General features: G+C 40.7%; 1 long non-coding RNA gene across 1 annotated transcript in view; it reads right to left on the bottom strand.

Annotated features, from left to right (window-relative positions):
* LOC148110414 (uncharacterized) overlaps nt 1–14,586 on the bottom strand; it is a 74,788-nt gene extending 60,202 nt beyond the window's left edge. The window contains exon 1 of the long non-coding RNA XR_015723755.1: nt 14,374–14,586. This is a non-coding gene — a long non-coding RNA (uncharacterized LOC148110414). The remainder of the gene's footprint in view (nt 1–14,373) is intronic.
* Between the last annotated feature and the right edge of the window lie 764 nt (nt 14,587–15,350).

The raw sequence follows: 15,350 nt of genomic DNA, 5'->3' as shown, positions 1-15,350 counted from the left end.
TAGTAATATTATCTACAAGTAGGTTGTGTTTTATGATGCAGAAACAGGTAGCACGTAGCTTTCTTCCCCCTGAAGCAATGTGGAGAAATAAGCAGGGCCAATTCAAGGGACTTGGCACTGCTCTTTGCTGGATTGAAGGCAGATAGGTGGGTGTACAAATACATTTCTATCTTCCCTAAGATAGCCAAAGGTTAATTTAAGTTGCTTCCTATATAATGAGGGAAGAAGGAGATTCCACAGACAACTAGAAACACATTATTATGAAACAATTAAAATTGTTTCAAGGCTATAGAAGGTTTTGTTTTTACATAACATTAAAATAAGTTTTATAGACCTATTTTGCTCACTGATAATTTATCAAGTTTTCAGCATATTGTACCCATTCTTGCTAAGTGGGAAAAAATTGTGGAATACTCTTTTCCTCTTCCAGTTCAGATTTGTTTTCATCGTAGAAAGCTAAAAAATAAAAAACAAAAAGGAAGGAAAGCATTATTGGATAGGAGAATAGGCTGAACTAAAGCTCTATCATTTCACACAAGCATTTCTTCCTTGAAGGGAGAGAAACCGAAGCTTTGTATAATTATGTGTTTCCAGCAAGACATAATGATACCCTGAAACATAGGGACTTACTACAGTAGGCAACAGAACAGAATAATGTTGTAAACAGTTTTCGATTTCAACGATGCATTCTAGTTCTTTTTAGTAATGTGCAATTTCAAAGTCTGCTCTGGTAACTGCTGGTTGGTCATAAAAAGTCTTAGGATCGTTACACTTAAAATGGGTGGGATTGGTGCCTGGTGCCCACAACGCACAAGCATCTCAAATAGTTACTACAAATCGGCCGACTGTGAATCGAGTCTAAAAAGTCTCTACAAACCTAATGGTCTAGTTAGAGGTTTTGGGGGTTTTTTTGTTTTTTACAGAGTTCATGGTTAAAAAAAGAAAAAGCTCAATATTTAGTATTAACAGGGTTATTTTCCCCTTATTGGAGAGTCTCATAGCTGTGTGCCTGTGTGCACAAGCGAAATAGCCTTACGGTTCAGATACACAACTGTTTTGAGTACTGCTTGGAGGAGCAAAATGTTAGCTCTCTCTTCAGAGTTTTAATTACCCCCACACTGATCAGCTAATATAAAACCATGAGATCATGACTGCATCACCCCATGCTCATGGAACCCTTAACCAAATTGGCAATTTGATTAATGGATTTCATGAATTAAGTTAATCATTATTTCATTAACTAAAAGACAGCCCAAATATGCAGATCATCCATGACTAATTATTGCCTAAAGATAGGAGCTGCCTAAATTTAGATCTGTGTTGACTGTATGGAAAGGAAATGTTGGAATATTTATTATGATCCACCTGTTCTCAACACTTTCCCATTCTAAACTGGCAAATCTGACATTACTACAGAATTCTTCAATTTTGGTTGTAGGTTCTTCAAAAGAAACAAAAAAAGCAGTTAAATAGATCTACAGGCAGTGTAAGTAAAAACATACAGTAACAATTCAGTTGGTAGCTTAGAGAAATAAATTCAAGAGTTTGCTAATAAACCATTAGACCACATATTCTCTGCTGCACTGATGGGCCATATGGTGATGGCTTCATTCTATGTTAGCAGTGGAAAAATTTTATGGAAAAGAAATTAGATTGGCATTTTGTTTTATTTTTACATATTTCTAAGTTTATTTATGAGCTAATTATATGTGAAATATGGTGTGTGCCTGTTGATATATGAGGTTTGCTTAGGTTTTTAATCAAAGAAATTATTTAAGATATATTTCCACTCCTCCAGTAACTGCTGTCTATTGGGGTGAGTGAAGGAAAGCAGGTCTGGAGGCTGCAGGTGCAAGAACTCCTTAAAATTTGCTCTTCCATCTCCAGTGAAACTTCTGGACAAACCTCGACTCCTAGCATCAGTCTGGAGCCAGTTTGGCTTTGAACAAAGGAGGAGGAAGGAAGGTGTCAAGAGATCAGTTTTGGTCTTGGCCACAGAACGCAGTACGGTTCTGCCACCTAGTGGTTGGCTTCTCACACGTGACTTGGCAGCATTTACACTTGTGTGTGCTCTGTCTGCATCTGCCACGAAAACAGTGAGGATGCTGGGAAGGGCCAGCAAAAGTTCGGCAAATCACTTTCTGTCGTGTCAACAACGAAATTATCCAGGTGTTAAGAGATAAACACACGTGCTCCTACACTTAATGTACAAGACGTGAGGCTCTTCATAATGTGCTCTCTGCCCACTGTCCAACTTACCCCTTCATGAAGAGTAACTCGCTGTTACCCCGATGCACTGTCTCTTTTATGCGCTTCTCTGGGTGCCTAATTCCCTCACTCTTCGGGGATGTATCAAACATCTGTATCTTTAAACTTGACAATTATGTCCCCATGGAGCCTGCACTTGCTCCTGGGCAGTTTGTCCCGTGTCACTTTGTCAACTAACTGATCCCATTCTGTCTCTTGCACATCTGTCTTACCCTCTAGAAGGCAAGTTCTTTAAAGACAAAGATTTTACCTTTAGATCTTTGAATTCCCTCAGGGCTTACTGTGCCTCTGGCCATAAATACAGGATATAGGTATTGTGTATGAGTTTTGGGAAGGGGTGTTTAATTCCTCAGTTAGCACAAGTATTGTTAAATAAAAATGAAGCCAACATTTTTTGAAAAACTGTTTTCTGGGTTTGGTCTCCTAACACTTCATAAAGCATTTCATAAAAATGCTTCTCTGTGTTTCCACATGATTTAAGGACATTCATGTCAAATATATGGCAAATTTGGATCCTTGGCCTTATAAGGAATGCAATCTTTAATAGTGCTGGAAATCTTTAAGGATGATCATGAAAGCAAATGTCAAGAATTACAAAAGTCATTTCAAGCTGAATGGGTGAAATGAAAAAAAAACTAGAAGGTATAGATATACTCCATTTGGAAAACCACATTTCCCGGATTAATCTTCAATTTGTGTAAAACCTCTAATCTCAAATGCACAATATTAATTTTCATGATGGTTAGAAAAGTAATGATGTAAAAACACCACTTTTGACTTAATTTAGCTCGCCCTGGCCTATCTTCCAGCCACACCTGCTTGCTGTATTGATCAACGCCGTTTACTCATTTCCACATTACATAACTGAAATAGTTACGGAAGAGTCAGCTTAGATTTTTCTTTCATGATCTGCTGAGCTTACAGCTAAAACCTGGTTTGTAATTTTGTTGTCCAAAGACATACTCAGGAAGATAAAGTTTGATGTTGGAGGCTGCCACATGGAGTTTGCGAAACTATTTCAGAGTTTGTATCAAAAATCACTTTTGCAAATAGATGGGACACGTGACATGGACAAGTCTGAACAGCACAGGCTTAAAGGGCCCTGAAAAAGATCGAGTGTGGCACTTTTTAGCAGGTAACGGAGAACTATCCATCATGAAAATGTTCTTATGTCCGAGTTCACCTGCCTCATTTCTCATGTTTTAGATGACTGTTTGGCAGATAACTTTGATAAATTTAGAATAAACAAAATGCCTTACGTGCTTAGTAAGCTTCAAAAGAGGTAATAAACAGATCGTATTATTAAGTACCATGTATGTCACAATATATACGTGGAATCTTAGCCTACTGGCTTCCATGTGCTTTTGAGGATCTAATACCCAATTCCATCCATCCTTTGGAAGGGAATTTATTTTAACTAAAGGTGCAAAGTTGTCTTAGGTTAATTGAAATCAAATAAACCACTATTTCCCTAAATAAAAACTAGTTCTATTTGTTGTTCTCTCCCTTTAATCAAAGAGATTTTTTAATTGCTGCATTCATTCTGAATTTTCAACCTAAGAAAAACTCAGGGGGCATCATACGAACCCAACAAGCCTTTAGCTCTATAAGAAGAATAGTTTCCAAACCTTATTTAAAGGTCCTAGGAGCTGTTAAAGTACAGATGTCTTGGTCTCAGCCCAGACCTACAGAAATACCAACTCTGAGGGTAAGGCCAGGGGAAACTAGTTTTAAAGTTGTCCAGGTGATTCTTACCCATGTCCATTAAGACCAGGGAATAAACTGGTACTTGTCAAGAACTGGTTCTCAAGGCGTGGTCCTCCAAACAATAGTGCCCACATCACCCAGGAACTTATTAGAAGTGCAAATTATCACACCTCTCCCAGACCTACCAGAAATCAGGAATTCTGAAAGTGGAGCCCAGAAATCAGCATTTTTTAAAAAGATTTTATTTATTTACTTGACAGAGAGAGAGCAAGAGAGGGAACACAAGCAGGGCGGAGTGGACGAGGGAGAAGCAGGCTTCCGGCCGAGCAGGGAGCCCGATGCAGGGCTCAATCCCAGGATCCTGGGATTGAACTGAAGGCAGACGCTTAACGACAGAACCACCCAGGCGCCCCCAGAAATCAGCATTTTAACAAGACCTCCAGGTGATGCCAAATCATGCTGAGGTTATGTTTGAGGTACTGGTTCTGAAAACTAAGTTGAAAATTGAAGGGTCGTTTAATTTCAATGAAAAATATCAAATACTCATTATTTTGAGAAAATATAAACAAGATAAGGTCCCTAACCTTATGAAGGGCAAAATATAACCAATTCTATTAGGTCTCTGTAACCTTTATAATTTTTTTAAGAAGTTATTTACTTGTTAATATCACCATTTATAACCATTATGTGTTTTTTCTAGATTACCATATAGATTCCATATACTATTGGTGAAGCTTTAACCCATTTTCATTCAAAGAACCCTATCTCCTTAATGCTTAGTGAAATAAGTCAAGCAGAGAAAGACAACTATCATATGATTTCTCTCATCTATGGAACATAAGAACTAGAATGATCAGTAGGGGAAGAAAGGGATAAAGAAAGGGGGGGTAATCAGAAGGGGGAATGAAACATGAAAGACTATGGACTATGAGAAACAAACTGAGGGCCTCAGAGGGGAGGGGGGTGGGGGAATGGGATAGACCGGTGATGGGTAGTAAGGAGGGCACATATTGCATGGTGCACTGGGTGTTATACACAACTAATGAATCATCGAGCCTTACATCGAAAACCGGGGATGTACTGTATGGTGACTAACATAATATAATAAAAAATCATTATTATTAAAAAAAAAAAAAAAAAAAAAAAACAAAGAACCCTATCTCCTGAATAAACTGTTCTCACAAATACCCCTTCTGTGGATTTTCAAAGTCTCTTCTTTCTGTAGGAATCGCAGAATTTGGAAGGGCTTGTAGGGCTAATCATTTTGCCTCATTTTACAGACTGATTAAGTAAAAAGCACAATTACTCTTTGAAAATTGAGCTCAAAGTCTTGCACATGATAACAGAGCCCTAGGTAGTTACAAAGCTTTCCCCAGTATTATCTTGTTTCTCCTATCATTGTGAGAAGTATTAATGTTCTAACAACATAAATGTAAAAATGAAATTAAATGACTCTCTGATGGTGTTAGCGCACAACGCTCTTGGGAGATTCCTGAATGTAACGTGAAACTGGCCCCTGGTACGTGGAGGGCAGGGTCAGATGGAAGGAGGTGGCAGTTTTAATAAACAAGGGAACTTACATAGGCGGCTTATCTTGGGCTACAGCAAGACAAATGGATCCCCACACCTGTCTGCTGCATCTTTAAAGTTTATATAGAGTGGCCTTGGCTGGGGTCAGTACAGGTGTTCCTGACACTATATCACCATCTCAAGTCTTTGTCCTTGGAACAGCCTCTGGGAGAAGGTCAACAAGTAGAACCCACATTCCAAGAATGGGGAAGAGGTCAGGAGCCTCTGATCACCCTATTCCAGATGACTGGTCAACTGGCAGTATCATCTTTTTGATAACCTTCCCAAACCTCATCTAGTACATACCCGAGCCCAGGTTACAAAACCAGATAAGAGAGATCTCAGTTCCATGTTCTTTACATTTGATCCCATTGCCAAGTCTATTGAGTGCACATAAGTCATCCATATATATTTGTATAAAGGAATCAAAAAAAAAAAAAGAGAGAGAGAGAGAGAGAACCTTATCTCTAGAATGAGAGAAAGGACATCACTGATTTTCTATTCTGATTCCCTTTGAACAGAGACAGCTTAAGTTATAGCACTTGGAATTCCCAGCCACCAGCATAAAGTAAGAAAATCAATTCGTCTCTACTGAGGATACGGATTTATGGAGGTTCACAAAAGAACTCAGAAAGCGTTCACTATGGTACCTGCACAATGTTGACGGTTGTTTTCCCCAGTATCAAAAGCTTGAATTCACTATTCTTCAGGCTATAAGACAAATTAGTGCTCCCACAATCCCAAGAGCTCATGTTGTTAAATATCCCGTCAACATTTAAACGGAGTCATTTATTTTTCTAGACAGATTTTAGCTGAGCTATTGATCACTATGAATTTTTGGGTGTAAGTATGAATTGCGCTGCAACATTCACCATGTCAGATACGTCCCAATTTTTTATTATTTCCAGCCAAATCAAAGCTAGATTTTAGCTGCCAATCATCATAGTTGACAAAGCCAGTATCCATCCTTTTTCAAAACTCACTCCCCACTATTGGTCAGACAAGGACACTTAAGTTTACAAAGTTCAGTAAAATGAAGCCCTGCCCCCCATCGCCATCCCTGAGCCTTCATGTTTGTCACTGGAGCCAATGACCTTGGCTCAGGTTTGAGGTACTTAGAAGAGGGCCAATCTGCATTCTCCCAGTCAGGTCCAGATCATGCCATGGGACCTTTCCAGAGGCCCCTGAATTATGGTTCTGTCTCCTCAGGGACCCAGGGAGCTACCACTTTTAAGACTGTCACACCAGGAGTGCTTCACCAATTCCAAAAACCCATTCTCAAAACTTCAGAAAGGTTTTCCCATCCCTGTTCAGGTACTCCATCCTTACAAATTATAGCTGTTTGTGACAGACTTTTCTTTCAAAATCCCAAAGGACAAAGGCATCTCTCCTCCCTCCTGCTCTCAATTTCATTCTCTGAAAATCCAATCAATTTGCTTGATGGGCCAATACTTTACACCTTCTCAACCAAAGAACTCGTGCCTGATGATCTCCTCATAACTTGCGGAAAACTTTTTTGTCTCTCCCATTCCAAAAAGTCATTTACTTCCTTTGAAGTCAGGGGATCCCAGACAAAAATATATTCCTGGTCACTGATGAGTCCATAGCAAATATTCCTGTTAATGATCATACTCAATTAAACATGAAGAGCCAAATACAGTGTTTTACTATGTCGCTGGGCATATTTATTACTCACTCAGAAATGTTGTATCCTAGAAGAACTACAAAAGCATGTAAGAACATTCTTTGATTTTTTCCCCCCTCATTAACCTTAAAGATCACATCAACTTCTTCCCATAGAGAAGCTCAGGGAAAGAACCACGTGGATTTAGAGGAGTCCTGTTCATTCTCAAACAGTGACAGCTCTTACCACGAGAGGTACGAAGGATTTCTGTATGGGTCCATCACACCCCATGTAGACTCTATCCCTCCCTCACAGACCCTTCACACCACAAGCACTCGCGAGGTGGGGGTTGAGGACGCACGTCTATCCTGGTCTGAATCAACTAGGAAAAGTGAGGATACAGTAGGGAAACTGGAGCCAGACTCCATAGCTGATTGGAGGTGGAGAAAGAAGAAAAAAATGGGGGAGTTGGGGAACAATTGAAATGCTATAACCCGCGTCTGTGTCCATCTTTCACGGAGACTTGGCTTTTTAGATACAAGAGTGCAGTCTTATAAAAATTATGTTGAGTTGAATTTGGGACACAGAATGTAATGCCTCTGAGACACGTGAGCTCCCTGAGGACCACTCACCCCGAGAGTTGCCCAGAAGAAAGCAATTTAGGTTGGCCACGCAGGAGAGAGGTCTGAGCATTAAACATACAGCTTTCTATCAAAATTTTCAACTTCAATCAAAAACTCTAAATTGACTTTTTAATTAATCACTTTATTGCTAAAGCCTTAGCTTTTCCTGCATCCTACTAATCCCCAGAATGTAAGTGTTGGTGCCCTCTTTTCCAGGGGAGAACTACCTCTGCGTACAGCTTCCAGTTGTGGGTGTTTGGAGAGGAGGGAGTTTGCTTTCCGAAAACTAATGAAGAGATTTCCAAGTTTTAACTGAACTCCAGGGGCTCTCAGGGCTTTTTGTTTGTTTTATTTTGTTTTTGTTTAGTTTTAGGTAAATGGAAGGCAGAAACACTCTGTAGTTCACAATTGTGATCAAAATTCCAGCGGTCCAGAGACCAGATTTTGCAGAGCTAATAGGCAAAAATCTCAGGTGATCCAAGCGATGTAAGCCCGCTCGAGTCCCAACAATAGTTTAATCTAATCAACTGCCATTTCCTTCCTTGCCTTCCATGAAGGAAATCCTGTATCTTGTCTATTCAAGCTAGAAACCTTTAGATCCGGCAATGCCTTAGCTGCAATGATTTGGCGCTCTGTCTGCCAGAACAAATTCAGCCCTTTTCCTACAACCCCACTCTTCAGGCTCTCCTGTGGGCCTCGCTGATGTTCACAGCCATCACGTCTCCCTGCCTAGTGTTCACACTCAGACAAGCCTGGTTTTGAAGCCTGCTCTCCAGGCCTCCACCCTACTTGCTACCTGCAAAAACTTGGGCCAATTACGCAGTCTCTTGGAGAATCAGTTTCCTTAGACGTAAAATGGTTGTAATAACACCCAATTCATGGGATTGTGGCAAGTAATTGGACATGTATGTATTAAGGTACTTGGCATAATGGATGGAATATATGAACCCTGAAGTGTTTTCCCCCCTCCCTCCCCCTCTTGTGCTGCCCTTCCTTGCTTCTGTGCTTTCTGCATTATCTCACCTTTCCTGGGCTGTGCCTTTATCACCCACCTCCCAACCTCTTCTCCTCATTCCTTCTTTCCTCCTCTAATTTTTCCTTTGCAATTGGGTGTGTTTTACCTAATAAAAATGTCTGATCGTAACACTGCTGGTTTACGTTTTTCAAATTCTCCCCAGCGAAATAAAGCGATGTGCGCAACTCCTTCGGTCTTGGCGCTCAACGCCAGTGTTCCGGAGCGCTGTGGATGCGGCACCAGAGTCAGCAACCGCCCCGCAGCGTGCAGCAACCGTACTGTAAGCGCGCGGGCGGGCACTCAAGATCCTCACTCCTAACCCGCATAGCAATCACGGAAGGAAGATTCCTACCGGGATCTATCAATAAGGAACCCAACAGGCACAGAAGGAAAATAGGTTGCCCCAAATGACATAGTCACTGGGTGGCAGAGACCAGTTGACCATGTCCCCAAAGTCGGTGTTTATAAATCCTGACTGCTGCCTCCCGGGCCTCTTGCCAACCTATTTATGCCAATTCTGCACCTTCAATCACTCCATTCCTTGCACCTGGAACGCCCTTCACTCCCTGATCTACACGGTAAGCTCCATGTCGTGTTTCTAAGCCAGATCAAACGTCTTCGCTTTTCTGGCGTCCAAAGGCAGAGATAACAGCCTTTGTCTTTCCTGAGCCCAGAGCACATTCTGTATAACTCTCTATAAATAACTATTACAGCACCAGTAAACTGTGAAATCCTCAAGGGCAGAAATTATTTTATTCATCACTGAATCACAGGACTTACTATACATTAGGATTTCAATAAATCTTTCAAATTCTTTTACGCATTGTCTCTTTCCGGCTATTTCATTGAGTCCTCCATAACTGCCTTCTCTCTCAATGTTAGCGTGCCCCAGAGCTCAGTCCTTGAACTTGCTGTTCGTTTATATACTTGCGTTTTAGATGATTTCAACTCGTTCCTTAACTCTAAATACTGCCTAACTGCTGAGGATGCCTGTATTTATTTCCCTCACTCTGGAGTCATAGACTCAGATTCAACTATGAATTTAACAGCTGTACTTACTTTAATAATGTACCTCGCAATTACAATTTATAAAACTGAGCCCCTTGTCTTCCCCACAGCCTGTTCCCCCCATAATCTATCTATCCCAATATCAACTTCATCCTTTCGGCTGTGGTACAGGAGTCCTCCATGAAACCTCACCTTCTCCAACAACTTATGTCCACTCCGCCAGCAAATCTTACTGGTCGACACCATCAACTATATCGAGATCTCTTTCTTCCACCCCAATTGCTACTACCTTAGTCCACTATTCGCTGTTATCGGAGCTGTATTCTTACTACTGCCTCTCGCGCTCTTGTACACCTGTTCCCTTTAAGTCTATAGATCAGCAGATTGATCCTTTCAAAACAGAAAGCCAATGACCTCTTTGTTTAAAACCCTCTCATGGGTTTCTGTCCCACTTGGAATCTAATTCAAAGTTTTTACTGTGGCCTACCTGTCCCAATACGAACCATATCCCATCCCTAGCTCTCAGATTTCATTTCTTACTCTTCTCCTCTTATCTCCATTTGAGCTTCCTTAATGTTCTTTACAAACACAAAATTCTCCCATCCTAGGGTCTATGTGCTTTCTGCTCCTTTCAGAACTTCCCGCTTCCCAAATACTCACATAAACTCACTCTATTCCTTCAGGTCAGTGTTCCTATGCTCTTCTGTGATCACACACACCCAACTGTAAATGCAGCTTGTGAAGCAACAGAAAGTGTTTTTTCCCCTTTAAAGCACTCATCACCATCTGGCAGAAGGTACATCTACCTGATTACGTGCCCATTACCCATTTCCCTATTGAACGTATGATCCAGGGGAGCTGGAACCTTGTTTCGTTTGCTATTTGATACCATTGTGTAAAACGGTACCAGACTCACTAACGTGACTAACGCTTACTCTTTGTCAAACGAATGGAAGAATAACCTAATCAATGACAAAATGAAAGCTATCAATGTGGCCTGGACTAAAATCCAGTCTCTTTTTTGCCCAATTTTATTTATTTTTCCATCGGCTATTTTTCTCTCCGAAAATACAGTGAAATATCACAGGAAAGCTAACTGCTCCCTGTGACTTGGCATTCAGCACACCAGATCGAACCCCATGACGCTTTCGAGTTCATGGACCACTGAACAAATGGATTAAGTCCTGTTTTCTTAGCCAAAAATTTAACTTTGAACGTTGCTGATTTCCTACACAGGGACGATTAATGGGGGGGTCCTAGAGGAGAAGCCAAATTCAGTCCAGACTTTCTGAAATTCTCCCCAGATGAGATAGTAGTGAGTAGGAGCAAGAAGGGAGTGGGAGAGCTTGCAGAAGGAATTTGTGGAGAACCTAACGGTGAGCTGCCCGGAAATATGCACTCCCCAAGCCTTCTTTAGATTAACTTCAGTGAAAAGAAGGCAAAGTAGATTTTTAACCCAAAACCCCTGGGGCACACATTCAACAGATTAGCAAGCCATGTAAGTGTTCTTGAGTAGAGGCTAGTGAAACCTTTGAAATCTTTCAAACTGAAATGAATTAATCTCCCATTAGCTTCTAAGATTACAGTATTACACGCGTTGGGCTCCGCTTCGTAAATACCCCAAAGTAGAAATGTTGGCTCAGACTCTACTGTGCCAATATAACTTTATAGATCCCCAGATAGTCTTTTATCCAGGTTATTATCTAAGTGATTTCTTTGGAGTGTAGCGACATTCACACACAAACAGGGTTGGACTAAAAAAATAATCACCCATAAAGTTTAATAATATAAATGAAAGATTTTTCATTAAAACTCCATACTCAAGGGAAATTTGCCTTAAAATTAAGCCTGCTCTAGAACATTTTAATAACTGGAAGTGTTTAGGCACTGAAGAATTCTTGGAACAAAAGTGTGCCCTTATCATGTATAGGTGTCAGAAAATCTGGGACCTTACTGTTGAGGTCAAATGGTTCCATTATTTTCTGCAGGTTCATGCTCTCAATGAATTAAGCATTAGAAGAGCAGACCACAGAGGTCCCCTGGAAAAACAAAAAACTGGCGGGAATCCCTGGAATGAGACTATTTCAAAAGTCTTATTGATGGATTCTTGGTGGCTCCAAGTAAGCCCTTTAGTAGAACGATCTAAACACAGCTGTTTTTAATCTTTGCATTAAAACAAACCAAAAACAAAAAAACATGACTCAATTCAATAAAAACATGTAGAATGCTCCTTTTGTAATTTTTCTTGTCTTTGGCTCCCTAGGAGAATACAACAGGTCTAAGATACAATTCCTGCCTTCAGGACCCCTGTTAATGTATAGTTTGAAAGCTAAGACTGATTACAAGAAGCAGGAATTGGTATGTGAGGTGAGCAGATGTGTGCCAAATGCTTTGGGAATTTAGACATTGGGAAGATCCCATCTAACAAATTCAAGGGAATGCACAAAAAGAGATCATAATTGAGTTGGCTCATGAAGGTTGAACTGCATTTGAGGGAAGTTTTAAACAAAGAAATCTTCAGTGGTGATGCAAATCACCAAGCCCAGGTATGTTTAGGTAATAAAAGGTGATCGATGTGAAAGATGGCTTTCAAGAGGACACTCCAAGATCCCTACTTCCTGATACACCATCATGTTGTCACCTCCCTTTGAATGGGAGATGGATCACAACACTAGCTTCTAATGAACAGAATAAGGCAGAAATGATGGGATGCCATTTCCATAGGTCACAGGTGACTTGAACTTCCACCCTACTGTATTTCTCCTATTGCTTTCTTGGCTTGCAAACTGATGAAAAAAGAACCCATACTGGAGTGGCCCATGTGCCAAGGAGTTAGGGGCAGCCTCCAGCCAACACATAGTGAGAAACTAAGCCCCTCAGTCCAATAACCCATGAAAAACTGAATCCTGCCAACAAGGATATGAATGGGCCTGGAAGCACATGCTTCCCCAATTGAACTTTGAGATGCTTACAGGCCCAGCAGACACCTTGCCTGCAGCCTGGCAGAGACCCTGAAAGGGAAGATTTAATTAAGCTGTGTACAGATGTCTGACCTAAGATACGGGGACATGACTGTTGTTTTAAGCCATAAAGTTTTCGAGTCATTTGTCATGGAGGGATAGAGAATGTTTGCAGTCCAGATTGACCGTGGCTTACTGCATGGAATAATTATTTACATGGTGCTTTGCTCTTTTCAAAGTACTTTGCCAGGCATTGTCATTGGATTTTTAACAATCCTTTGAGGTGGAAAAAGCAGGTGTAGTACTCCTTTTATAGATCAGGAGAAATTGCTGTGGTTTTATGGTTTATATTCAGAGTCACACTACTAGCTAGCGTTTTGTCTTTAGTTTAGTGCTCTTTTCATTACAACCCTCAGAGGCATAGAAGGAGGAAACTTGAAAGATACTATACACTAGTATAGTCTTTAACGGGGACAGAGATGGCAAGTACCCGATCACCAGGGAACTGGTTTTGCTATTTATCTCTGCCTTCCTAATTCCTAAAGTCTGAATACTTCATAAATAAATCTTCCACCGGATTTTATAGCTTTGTTTTGGTATCTTTGTCCTTCTCCTAAGTATGTCACCAAAATGTCAAAGTATGTTGACATTTTCAGTTCGTTTTGAACGGCCATTGATTTTTCAAGAAATTGAAAACATCTGATATGCAAACAGGCATGTTTTTCCATATGGCACATAACATAGATATAGACTGTAAAACATTGTACTGAACTGTTCTGAAAACCCACGGCCCACCTATTAAATACTCAGTCAATTGATGCTATTTCCGATCATTAACATTTTAGCTTCACGTTACCATCATGAAATCATAACTATATACCTCCTCTCACAAATGAGGGTACGCAGAACAAAAGTTAATCTTGAAAAATGAGTTTTTAAGATGAACTCTCAGAGTAATACTCTTGGTAACACTGAACAATGGTGCATTTAGTAATATTTACAACCCTCAAATCTCTCAGATTTCCATCATTCTTAAACACTGAATGATTTTAAGTTATTTCTTCTTAGCCATCCACATTTTCATTATAATTGGCACCTTTTGTTTCTAACTTCCTGTTTTTTCTGTTAAAAGGGAACTCACAAAATAGTCAACAATTCTGGATGACATTTACAATAGGACTACCCAGGCTCTACTACACAAGACTTAAATATGAAGGAGATTAGGGGAGCTAGCCTGTGAAAACTGCCCCTCAGTAGCTGGGACCATTAGACAGCTTCCTTACAAACATCTGTGCTTCTGATAAGAACTGCAGTCTTATGAAGTTGTTAGGAAGATTAAGTAAGGTAAATACTTTGAATGTGAATTTGAACCCCCGGTGATAGCTGCCAGATAGTACTGTTTAATAAAAACATTTCCTAATCGAGTCCACGGAGCCCACATCCCTCTAAAACCGTGGCTCTCAACCTGGCTGCAAATTAGCACCACCTGGTAGCTCTTCAAAATTACCAACGCTTGGATCCTGTATCCATGTCCCATTGCCACGGTCACAAATTACCGTGAATTTAGGAACTCAGAAACACACAACTGTATTAACTTACTGTTCTGGAGACGAGCTGTCCAAGATGATTCTCACTGGACAAACCTCAAGATGTTTGGAGTGTTGTGTTTCTTCTAGAGGCTCTGGGGGAGAATCTGTTTAGTTGCTTTTTTTGTTTTTCTGGCTCCCCGAGGCTGCTTGGATTCCTTGGCCGGTGGCCTCCTTCCGAAGTCAAAGCCCGAGGTGGCTGGTGGTGTCCTCCTCCCGCTGCTTCACTCCGCCACTGACTCCGCCGCTTCCGTCCCTCTGCTACGTTTAAAAACTCACGTAGGTACATTGGGACCACCTGGATATTCCAGAATAAGCTAAGGTCAGCTAGTTAACAAAATTAATTCCATCTGTTACCTTAATTACCCTTTGTCCTGTAGCGAATTTTAGAAATTAGGGAGTAAACATATTTGGGGGGCCATGATTCTGTTTACTGTCGATTGCCATCCTCCAAAGACTCAGATGTGATTGCTCTTGGTGTAGCTAGCTATTCTTCACAAACACACTAAATGATTCCAATGCCCAGCTTCTTTTGAGGACTACTAATTTGAATATAATCAGGGTTCCATGAAACATCATACCCATGAAATGTTCAATAACAGTCAAATTAGATTTGGAAAGCACTTAATTAAATAAATGAGATGTTAAAGACAGGAAGAAATTCCGTGAGAGTAAATCTGTTCAACCTTATTTATGAGTCTCTCAAGCTTTTGGGAGTAACACCTATTAAAAGCCCAAGGAATTATTTTTCTTTTTTTTTCTTTTACGATTTTTTATTTATTCTTTTGAGAGAAAGCATGAGCAGGGGGAGGGGGCAGCAGGGTGGGGCAGAAGGAGAGGGGAAGCCAACTCCCCGCTGAGCAGGGAGCCTAACAGCCTCCATCCCAGGGCCCTGGGATCATGACCTGAGCTGAAGGCAGACACTTAACCAAAGGAGCCGCCCAGGTGCCCCCCAAGAAATCATTTTTCTATCTAAGGCCTTTGGGATTG

Source organism: Ursus americanus, chromosome 3, assembly GCF_024610735.1.
Source record: "Ursus americanus isolate L20-20 chromosome 3, mUrsAme1.1.p, whole genome shotgun sequence".
In the NCBI taxonomy this organism is placed as follows: domain Eukaryota; kingdom Metazoa; phylum Chordata; class Mammalia; order Carnivora; family Ursidae; genus Ursus; species Ursus americanus.
The sequence above is the reverse complement of the archived record's forward strand: the minus strand, read 5'-3'. Positions and strand labels throughout refer to the sequence as shown.